The sequence below is a fragment of the Macaca mulatta genome, chromosome X (genome assembly GCF_049350105.2).
Source record: "Macaca mulatta isolate MMU2019108-1 chromosome X, T2T-MMU8v2.0, whole genome shotgun sequence".
Lineage (NCBI taxonomy): Eukaryota > Metazoa > Chordata > Mammalia > Primates > Cercopithecidae > Macaca > Macaca mulatta.
Genome location: NC_133426.1, coordinates 8,394,867 through 8,404,912, shown reverse-complemented (window position 1 = coordinate 8,404,912; position 10,046 = coordinate 8,394,867). Strand labels below are relative to the sequence as shown.

Here is a 10,046-nt window from a genome sequence, read left to right as displayed (position 1 = left end):
ATTTATCTGTTCTTGATATTTCACATAAATGGGCTCATAGATGCTAATTTTTTCAATATTTTTTTGCTTTAGGTATCAAGGTTATCTTAGCCTGATGTAGTTTGTTAGTGTGTTGTCCTTATTTTTCACTAAAAGGTATTTTATAAGATTGAAATATTTGTTCTTTAAATAGTCAGAGAAAGTCATCTATATAATTGTTGTGACTACTGTCTCTTTGTGGGAAGATTTTTAACCATTAATGGTTATGGGATAATTCTTATATTCAAGGTAAGAATATCTATCCATTTAATTGGCTTCATTAATAGACTTATGGAGGGAACCCTATATACATCTATCAATAAATGCAGAAAAAATTAATAATCTATGATCTTAAAAAGCATCCTCTGAAAAAGCTAGGAATAGAGTAGGCTATCCTTAAGTTGATAAATAGCTTTAAAAGGGTTGTAGCGAAAGTCATAGTCAAAAAATCTTCCTTTCAAATCACAAGGGGAAAAAAAGAAGCCTGCTACCATGTCTACCAAACTATAGTATCTGGTATCTGTCATAGCCAGCAGAAAAATAAAGAGAAAAAAATAAAATCTAAAAGATGGAAAGAAACAAACAATTGTCACTTAATGATAGGGATATGTTCTAAGAAATGCATTGCTAGATGGTGATTTCATCATTGTGGGAACATCACAGAGTGACTTACACAAATCTAGACAGTATACCCTACTATGCACCTATGCTGGATAGCACAGCCTATTGCTCCTAGGCTGCAAACCTGGACAGCATGTGACTATACTGAATACTGTTGGCAATTGTAACACAGAGGTAAGTATTATGTATCTAAACACGTCTAAAACATAGAGAAGGTATAGTAAATAAAAAATTTTTAAATCTTGTGCAACCACTATTGTATATGTGGCCCATTGTTGACTGAAACGTCATTATGTGGTGCATGACTGTATTCGTAAATGATAAATTATCTATAGAGGAAAAACTAGAGAATCTAAGAAAATATTAAAATGAATAAGACAATTTAGCAGAGTGTCAAAAAAAGAACAATATGTATAAATTGCATTTCTATGCACCAGCAATAAAGGTTACTTAACCACAAATACATAGCACATAATAATTATCAAAAAATGATATGCAATAATTTTCTGCACATACTTTTGTAAGATAAGTGAAGAATTAAAAACACAGGACACTATTAATTAAAATATTGGCTTAAGGTTTTATAGGCTTCACCAATAATGTGTCTTCAAATCTGAAAGTGTACAAACGAGAATTTAAGGTTTAGGAATTTTGGGAGACTATTTCCTGCTTTCTCTCACTCTACTAAAGCCGGGTCAGACACACACACTTATCACCCTCATCTGCATGCTTTCCTCCCTGAGGTTCCTGTCCTTAGAGGCCCAGGTTTTATGCAGAAGTCTCAAAACTGATTTTCCTCCCAGCTTGGTCACAGCTTTGCCATCCTATTCTGGGTACTGAGAACACTGGCTTAAGGCCAGCAGGATGCAGCAGCGGTTCTCAGTGACCCTGGCTCCAGCCTGGCTTACGTTTCCCTGGTGATGCTCTCTTGTTGTTCCTGGCCTCCAGCAGTCCCCCTTACTTTATTCTCATGCAGCATTTATTCTAATGATATTAAAAATACATTTACCCAGAATACATAGATGATTTTTGCCGAAAGTGGTCTCTGGAAATGGAAGTCCCTTATTTTGGTTTAAGTTATACAAATTTGCTTTCTTTATTTGACAATTGAAAATGTCTTTTTTTTTTTTTTTTTTTTTTTTTTTTTAGGACAGGGTCTCGCTCTGTCACCCAGGCTGGAATGACAGACTGATAGGCAGACTCACACAGCCTTCTTGCCTTTCCCTGAGGAGTTGACTCCAATTGTCCTACACATTCCTTCCCTATGGTATAGAAGGCTTGGGTCTCAGTGGTAATGGCCTGGGATCCACCATCTCCTCTTGTGGCCACCTGAGACATGGCTTCTGTTCATAAGTCCCTATTAAATGTTTCTTTAAGAGAAAATGGATATGTCAGCCTCTTTCTTCCGCCTCTCGGCTCCCTCAGACTTGTAGGTAGGTTGCACGTTCTGCTCACTGCAGAACAAGGGGGACACAGGCATTCAGTCTGTAACAACCAATACAGATGTCTGGATAGTTACATGACACTAGCCATGTATATATCCTGGCAACATGATATCCATAAAAGCCTGCCTGACTCCAGTTTTAATGAGGAAGCCTTGCCTAGGTCAGTAGGTATAGTGGAGACTCTTAGGATGGCCCTAGTGATCTCTACTCCTGGTACTCACACCCTGTGGAATCCCTTCCCCAGGAGTGTGGGTGGAACCTGTGACTTGTGTCTAACCAATAGAATATGGCAAGGTTGGTGTTTGTCATTGCCATGGTTGCATTACGCTGGACTCTGACCTCCACCTTGGGAAGAGATTCTCCCACCTGCCGGCTTTGATAAAGTGAGTAGCCACGTTGGGGGACTTGGATGGCCAGCAACTAAGGGCGGCCCATAGGAGTTGAGGGTGGCTTCTGGCCAACAGCTGGCAAGAAAAGGAAGCCGTCAGTACTCTCACAAGGAACTGAATTCTTACAACCACCATGTGATCTTGGAAGCAGATCCTTCCCCAGTTGAACATTAGTTGAGACCCTATCTCTGACTGACTCCTTAATTGCAGCCTCCTGAGAAAGCTTGAAAAGAGGACCCAGCTAACTGTGCCCAGGCTTATGACCTACAGAAACTGGGAAGTAATGAGCGTGTGTTGTTTTAAGGTGCTAAATTTGTGCTATGTAGATAAGTAATACAAGAAGCGAACGGGTTATGGAGAGTGTCCAAACAGAATCCTTTACTGCAAGTGAGGACATTTTGGGGATACAATATTTGGGTAATTGAATCTAAATTACAATACTTTTGAGCGACACCTAACACCGGCAGTTCTACATAAAGTGAAGCTCCTGACCATGGTAACAGTACAGAAACTCCCACTGCCGAAATCTTTATTAGCAGTCCACAGCATCATGGGTCTTGAAAGAGTCCCCCAAAGTTAATCTGTCTTATCTGCAGATTTGAGCCAGATTAATATCTAAACCATTACTCTTTATCACTCCCTTCATGGCTTCTCAGTAATGTCTGATAATGAGTTTCAATCTTTGCAAGGCTAGTGAGGGAAATTAATGGAGGCAATTAGAAAAGGTTGACGGGGAAGGTGAGTTAATCTGGTTAAGACTGAAGACTCGACATGAAACCAGAAAATCACTCAAGTTCCCTTCCCTTCTTCTCTTCTCTTCTCTCTCCTCTCATTTGACAAATGCTTACTGAGGTCCCTCAGTGTGGCAGGTATTAGGCACTAAGTTAGAACAAGACCTATGTCTTACATGTCTTATTTAATAAATGACACACGGGTCTTATTCACTGACCCATGTCCTGAAAGATCTCATTTCCAAGACAGGGGTGGGGGCGGACACATAATCAAAGAATTGTTATAACCAGATAAGTGCTGATAAAATCATGGACAAAGCACTAGAGGTGGCCAGAATTAGGCTGAATATGTCTCCCTATTTTTCTTTCTTTCATACCAAGACTTATAGGGAAGACAGTAGAGAGGAAATATCCACAAATACTCCAGTTAGAAAATTTTAATGCATAGTGTGGAATTGTGTCTCCCAAAAAGCAATGTTCACGTCCTAACTCCTGGTACATGTGTCTTACTTAGAAAGCGCGTCTTTGCAGACACAGTCATGCTAAGATGAGGTAATTAAAATGTGCTGCAATCCAATGGCTGGTGTATGTAATTGATGAGGGTCATTTAGCCACAGAGACACAAAGGGAGAATGCCATGGACAGTGGAGGTAGAGTGTGAATCAAAGCAGTTTCAAACCAAGGGATGCCAAAGATTGATGGTCACTTCCAGGAGCTGGAAAAGGCAAGAAAGGAGTCTTCCTGTAGAGCCTTCAGAGGCAACATGGTCCCACTGACACCTTAATTTTGGACTCCTAGCCTCCAGAGCTACAAGACAATACATTTCTGTTGTTTGAAGCCACCCAATTTGTGGCCTTTTTTTATGGCAGTCCTAGGAAGCTCATCCACATGGTCAAGTCACATTGACTTGGCTCAGGGTGAGGGATTCAGGACATCCTCTATGAAAAAGCAAAACAGTTGGAACCCAGGGAATGCAGTTGTGAGCTGTTTTCATTAAAAGGCAACAGGATTGTAGAGTCTGTGGGGGCATTGCTTATGTTCAGCTGGGAGCATTTGCGAAGCACTGGCTGTATGCCATGGGACACAGTTGGAAGCATGTCCACCAGGCAGCCTCTATCTTGAACTTGATAATCTTTTAAGCCATGGACAACGTAGTTTCTCAGAGAGAGGCACAGGCTAAGTGCTATCAGCAAACTGAACAGACCCCCCAAAAGCAGAAAATGAATGATTACGATTTATCATGTATATTGTGTTTAACCACAACCCCCCCAAAAAAAAACCAAAAGGAAGCTCTTCCTGTATTTTTGACACCTCTGTGATTCTGGAAAGATTGCTTTACTCCACAACAATGAACACTTGGTTCTCCAGCGCTGGCTTGATTCTGCAACTTCCAGCTCCCTTGAGCACTCATCTCTGCCCTGTTGAGAATGGCAATGGCTTTGCTCACAGCGAGTGGCAGCTCCACAGCACAGTTCACACCAGAAACCTGGCAGCATCCGTGGTGAGCATCTTCCTTGTTACTCACATTCCTTCTCCAAGCCCTGCCAACTTTACCTTCTGAATATTCTTCAAGTACACTCAAGTCTTTCATCTGCGCTCTGATCTCTCGGGGGCAATGTGCAGTTTCTTCCTGCCTGGACAATGAGCAGAAAGCATGAAAACATTCGGCCCTCCAGCCCCTGTCCCCATACAGCTAGAGAGGTCATTTTCAACATGCCGGATGAGTCATGTTCTACCTCCACTTCCCCACCCCGTCCTTGATAGTCTTACTGTTGGTTTCTATTGCTCTTGGGATAGATTAGCTCCCTGTCATTAACTCTAAGCTCCAGCTCTGAGCACCTCTTCTGCCTGGCCTTACGTGGGGCAGGATCTGCGTTTTAGTGCACTCTTGTATCTCTAAGTCAAGAGCAGTTTTTGTTGAAAGAAATAAGAGAAAAATTTTGAACTGTTATTCAAAATAATAATTGAGTTCCCAGTTCATGGACTTTATTTTCTAGCAGGATGGAATTCTTAATTCCTTTGTGGTTCTGTATTCTGTGTCTTATCTTTCTCATAGCAAGCTTTAGGATGAAATGATCTCTCCTCCTTTCTCTAGAGGTGCAATGAAATTAAGCAATAAACAATGCATCCTAAAATCTGAATCTTCAGGGTACAAGAAAAGAAAGACACTTGGAAATTCACACTACAGTAAAACCCATCAATATTCATGGCAGGGAAAGGTCAAATAGGAAAATCTTGAATTAACTTTAGATAAATATCAAGTGTGAAATTCATCAAAATAATTTGAAATCATGAAAACCTATACCATGATGTGACCATGGCTCCCAATTTCATGGACTGTCTTTGTCAATAAAAGTAAGACTGATTCTAATTATCTCTTATGTTTTGTCATGCTATTTCATTATCTGTAATGATTCCATTTATTGATCACCATTAATATTTATTGAACTTTTATAATGCTTAAAGCTGTATATTTGCTTAGGTGATAATACAATACTACATGTGTAAATTGATAAAATGTAATGTACAGTGTTGTAAGTGAGTAAAATAGCATTGAAGAGGAGCCTGCATAGAAAAACAATGTGCAGGGTTGTGCTGTTCAATACGATAGCCACTCTTATGGTTATTTAAATTTAAATATAAATTAATTATCATTAAGTTAAATTTAAAAATTCAGTCCCTAAGATGCATCATCCACATTTCAAGTGCTCCACAGCCACATATGGCTAGTGGCTACTTTACTGAACAGTGCAGGTAGAGAATTTTCCATTATCATGGAAAGTTCTGTTAGACAATGTGTGGCTAGGAGGTTTTGTGAACTGTATCCTTAATAAAAAGAAACATTATGCTTCATTGTTTAAAAAAGAAAGTTAAACTGCATTAGCAGGTTGGTAGGCAGAGAACTCATGGTTTCTACTTTACAGATCAGTTAGAGCCTCCTTACTACGAAGGTTGAAGCTGAAGTGGAATAAAGACCTGATGGGCATTTGTGGAGAAGATTTCAGCCCCAATAGAGGCGGATGGTAGAATCTCCCAGGTAGACCTTTCTGGTTTCACAACTCCACTAATGACCATGATAAAAATCCCTTTCCAAGAAGAATATACTTCCACTTATACACCCAGCACCTTCAATGAAATAAGTCCACGAATTCCTGAACTATGCATCTCAACTCTCTAAGAATTCTTCCAATTCCCAAATTCTATGAAATAAAAATGCTTTTGATCATACAAAATCTACATCTAAAAAAAATTCAGGACAACAACACATATATAACCAATGTGCACATGACTTGAAAACATTGTCTTCTCCTAGGGACGTTAAAACCAAAGATAGGTTGGGCGCAGTGGCTCACATCTGTAATCCCAGCACTTTGGGAGGCCGAGGCAGGTGGATCATCTGAGGTCTGGAGTTTAAGACCAGCCTGGCCAACATGGTGACACCCCGTCTCTACTAAAAATACAAAATATTAACTGGGTGTGGTGGCAGGCACCTGTAATCCCAGCTACTCGGGAGGCTGAGGCAGGAGAATCGCTTGAACCCAGGAGGCAGAGGTTACAGTGAGCCAAAATAGCGCCATTGCACTCCAGCCTGGGCAACCAGAGCCAAACTCCATCTCAAAAAACAAAACAAAACAAAACAAAAACAAAACAAAGATAGTATGGACAGTGTTGTGTCCTGGGAAAGCTTATTTTCATGATAAATTCAAAGTAAAATGATTAATTCCTGGGACATAGAATAGATATGAAATAACATTCATGTTTGTACAGGTGTTTTCTTGAATTGTAACCATTAACTATAATACCTGTTTAGGGTTATCCTAATGACTGACTTCATACTTTAAGTCCTTTATCTCTTTCTAACCACATTCTCAACAAGGTATTATGTTGAATAATAACTTATTTTTCTTTCATTGAAAACGTGGTCTGATTTCCTGTCTTTGACTTAAACTCCCATAATGTAAAAAATCCAAATCAGGTACTAAGAAAATGCACAAATGAAAAATGTTTTAATATTGTTATGGGAATTTGTTATACATCCAAATCATATTATATCATCAGAAATCATAATAATACCATTATGCTGTGCAATTATGTGCTTCAGTGGCAACTTATCATGTGTTTACTATAATTATACCATTCGACTAATTACAGCAATCATGCCATTTAGTGGCTGAATTCTTAGCTCTGAATTCCATTGATTGGGTGGACTTTATAATTCTGTGAGGTTTTGTGCCTTGAATTTGATGAATGTAGGACTCGAATTTTGTGTTGCTAGCTTAAAAAAAATTCAGCAATAATTTTGAGGTTTGGGGATGAATATGTTTATCATTTATCAAAATGTCCAAAGGAGGGCAAATTGCTGTTTTTCCATCGCAAGCCTGAGCCCTAAAGGAGAGTGGGCTGTTAGACTAAGTCCTTGTCTGCAGAGCAGAGGCTCATGTCTGCATCACGCAGGAGCCAAAGGGTTAAAGTGAACTGACTGGTTGCTGAACTGAAAAGAGAAGTTGGTTACTTAGTAAAATTAGTCAATCAGTTTGACTTTTTTTCATTCCATTGATCACTTGCTAAACTAAATGGATTAGATGGACAAATTTTATTTGTTAGCACTGTACAGCTAAGAGTCCAGAGAAGGACACTCAACAATCGTCAACACATCCTGCAAATAGAGGTTCAACTACAAAAATTAGTCCACATATCCAGTATTATCAAATGTCTATTTCATGCAATGCTTCTGAAAAAGGAACAAAGCCATTTCAGACACAAGTCCCATATTCACCCAGCATAACCTACCAAATAATCTTCTCATGTTTGTGAGGCTGGGAAAAGTTAGCCTTCCAAATGAAAATTACATAAAGTGCATCTTAAATTTCCTAATCAACTTGAGTGTTACTCTCCACGCTTACCTCTGAGAAGGAAGCTAAGAAATCATTTGGGTGGAGTTAGATCTTCTAATGGTAAAAGCTTCTTCTCTTGGTAACAGCTTCAGCAGGGTGGAGCGAAGTGAATCTTGCCAATGTTTTCGGGCCCGGATCTGCAATTTGAAAACTGTTAGCCTTTGGAAAACTCACTAAATGTTCAAGTCTCAATTTTCTTATCTCTAATGAGAGAATTAAAGGTAGCTACTCTGTAGGACTTTTGTGAGGTTTAAGGGAGAATACCAACACTTTTTAAAATCTATGTATCCAAATATATAGAACTTTTACCCTCTGGGTTTCAAGAGGAAAAACTTTAATAAGAAATTCACATTCTTCTCCTAAGAAAGACCTTAGATGTGATGCAACTGTTTGCAGGGACATGAATATCTACAACTTTCTAGAGATTTTCCCATTAGATTAATATATTGAAATAAGCAAAAGCTTTGACATTAACGGCTCTGCTGAGTTGTCTCTCTTTTTCAAAATCAGAATAACAGGATTAGATGATCACATAAAACTGCTTGGGGGTGAGTCCCTGATTCTGGTGGGTTCTTCCACTCAGGCTTGGTGAAGCGCTTCCGGGTCTGCACTGGCTGCAGCCCCTGGTGCGATGAGGACACTGAGGCCCAGAGAGGTTAAGTGACTCGGCCAAGATCAAACAGCTAGTAAGTAGTGGAGCCAGGACTCAAACCCAGTCTAGGAACCATGTCCACTTTGTTTCCTTCAGTCCCCTTTGTGGGACTGAGACACTGTGGTTTAATCTGGATCGACCTTGTGTGGAAGAGACAGAGCTGCAGCAGCAGGAATAGCAGCATTAGACCTGGCTCCAAAGCATCGCAGAGAAAGACAACAACCTGGTTCCCATTGGCAAATCAGCCTCAGAGCACTATGTTGATGAGGAAGAGGAGGATGATGAAGACAATGAGGGTAGTGAAGAGGACTTAGAGGATGATGAGGGCATGCAGGACATGAACAAGATGAATGACTACAATTAGTCACCTGATGACAGAGAGATCAATGAAGTGGACATGGAAGGCAAAGAACAGGATCAGGACCAGTGGATGATCTAGGTAGACAAGGCAGGGTGCCCTCAGGGAGATTCCAGTCCAGCCCAACCTACGCTGCATCCCAACCCCCAACCCCTGCCCACAGAACAAGCTGATGGCCCCAGTGCCTGAAAGTGCCCTTGGGCACCTCCTCAGCTGCTACCAGGATCTGGTCTCCTTGGCCTCTCCCAGGCCATCAGTCTGCACTTGAAATCCACAGAGCCTGAGCCCACTCCACCTTCCCGGACAGTACCTCACCTCTTGGTTGCCAGATCTGGTCTCTTTCTACGTTTCTTTAATAAAGACAAAGGAGTGATTTCCTCCCCACATCCACGCCCCCCCCAAAAAAAAACAACCTACTTGGAACTTGAAAGAAGATCTTAGGAAGAGTATCAGATATTTACCACTAATCAAAATTTGATAAACACCCTGAGAGCACAAGAGAATGTCATCTCATATCAACTTTAATATCTGGTATTTAGTTTTCAATTTTTATTTCCAAGTTGCACTAGATCATTAATTAGTTATGAAGCAATTGAGTCTTATCATAATACCCTAGAAAGAAACAAGTGTAGGAGAATGCAGCACAGCCATATCTTTTTAATTTGGTGGTGAAGTATTAATAATGAATAATAATTGACATTAATGGGTACTCATAAAATAGTTATTATTTTAGCATGTTCTGAATAAAACTTATAATGTATTCCATTCGATTATTCTGTATTACTATTCAAGAGCAGCACAAATTATGAAACTGTGTCCTGCATATTTATTTGTTTCTTTTGGCTACTCTTGTCCTCTTAAGAGCTCATTTTTATTGGGACTAAGTTTTTACTCAGCTGTCATAAGCATCCAAAAACCCTTCAAGGGGCAATTCAGA

General features: G+C 39.9%; 1 pseudogene; it reads left to right on the top strand.

Annotated features, from left to right (window-relative positions):
* Window positions 1-8,825: 8,825 nt before the first annotated feature.
* LOC708656 (anaphase-promoting complex subunit 15 pseudogene) lies at window positions 8,826-9,197 on the top strand (annotated as a pseudogene).
* Window positions 9,198-10,046: the final 849 nt, after the last annotated feature.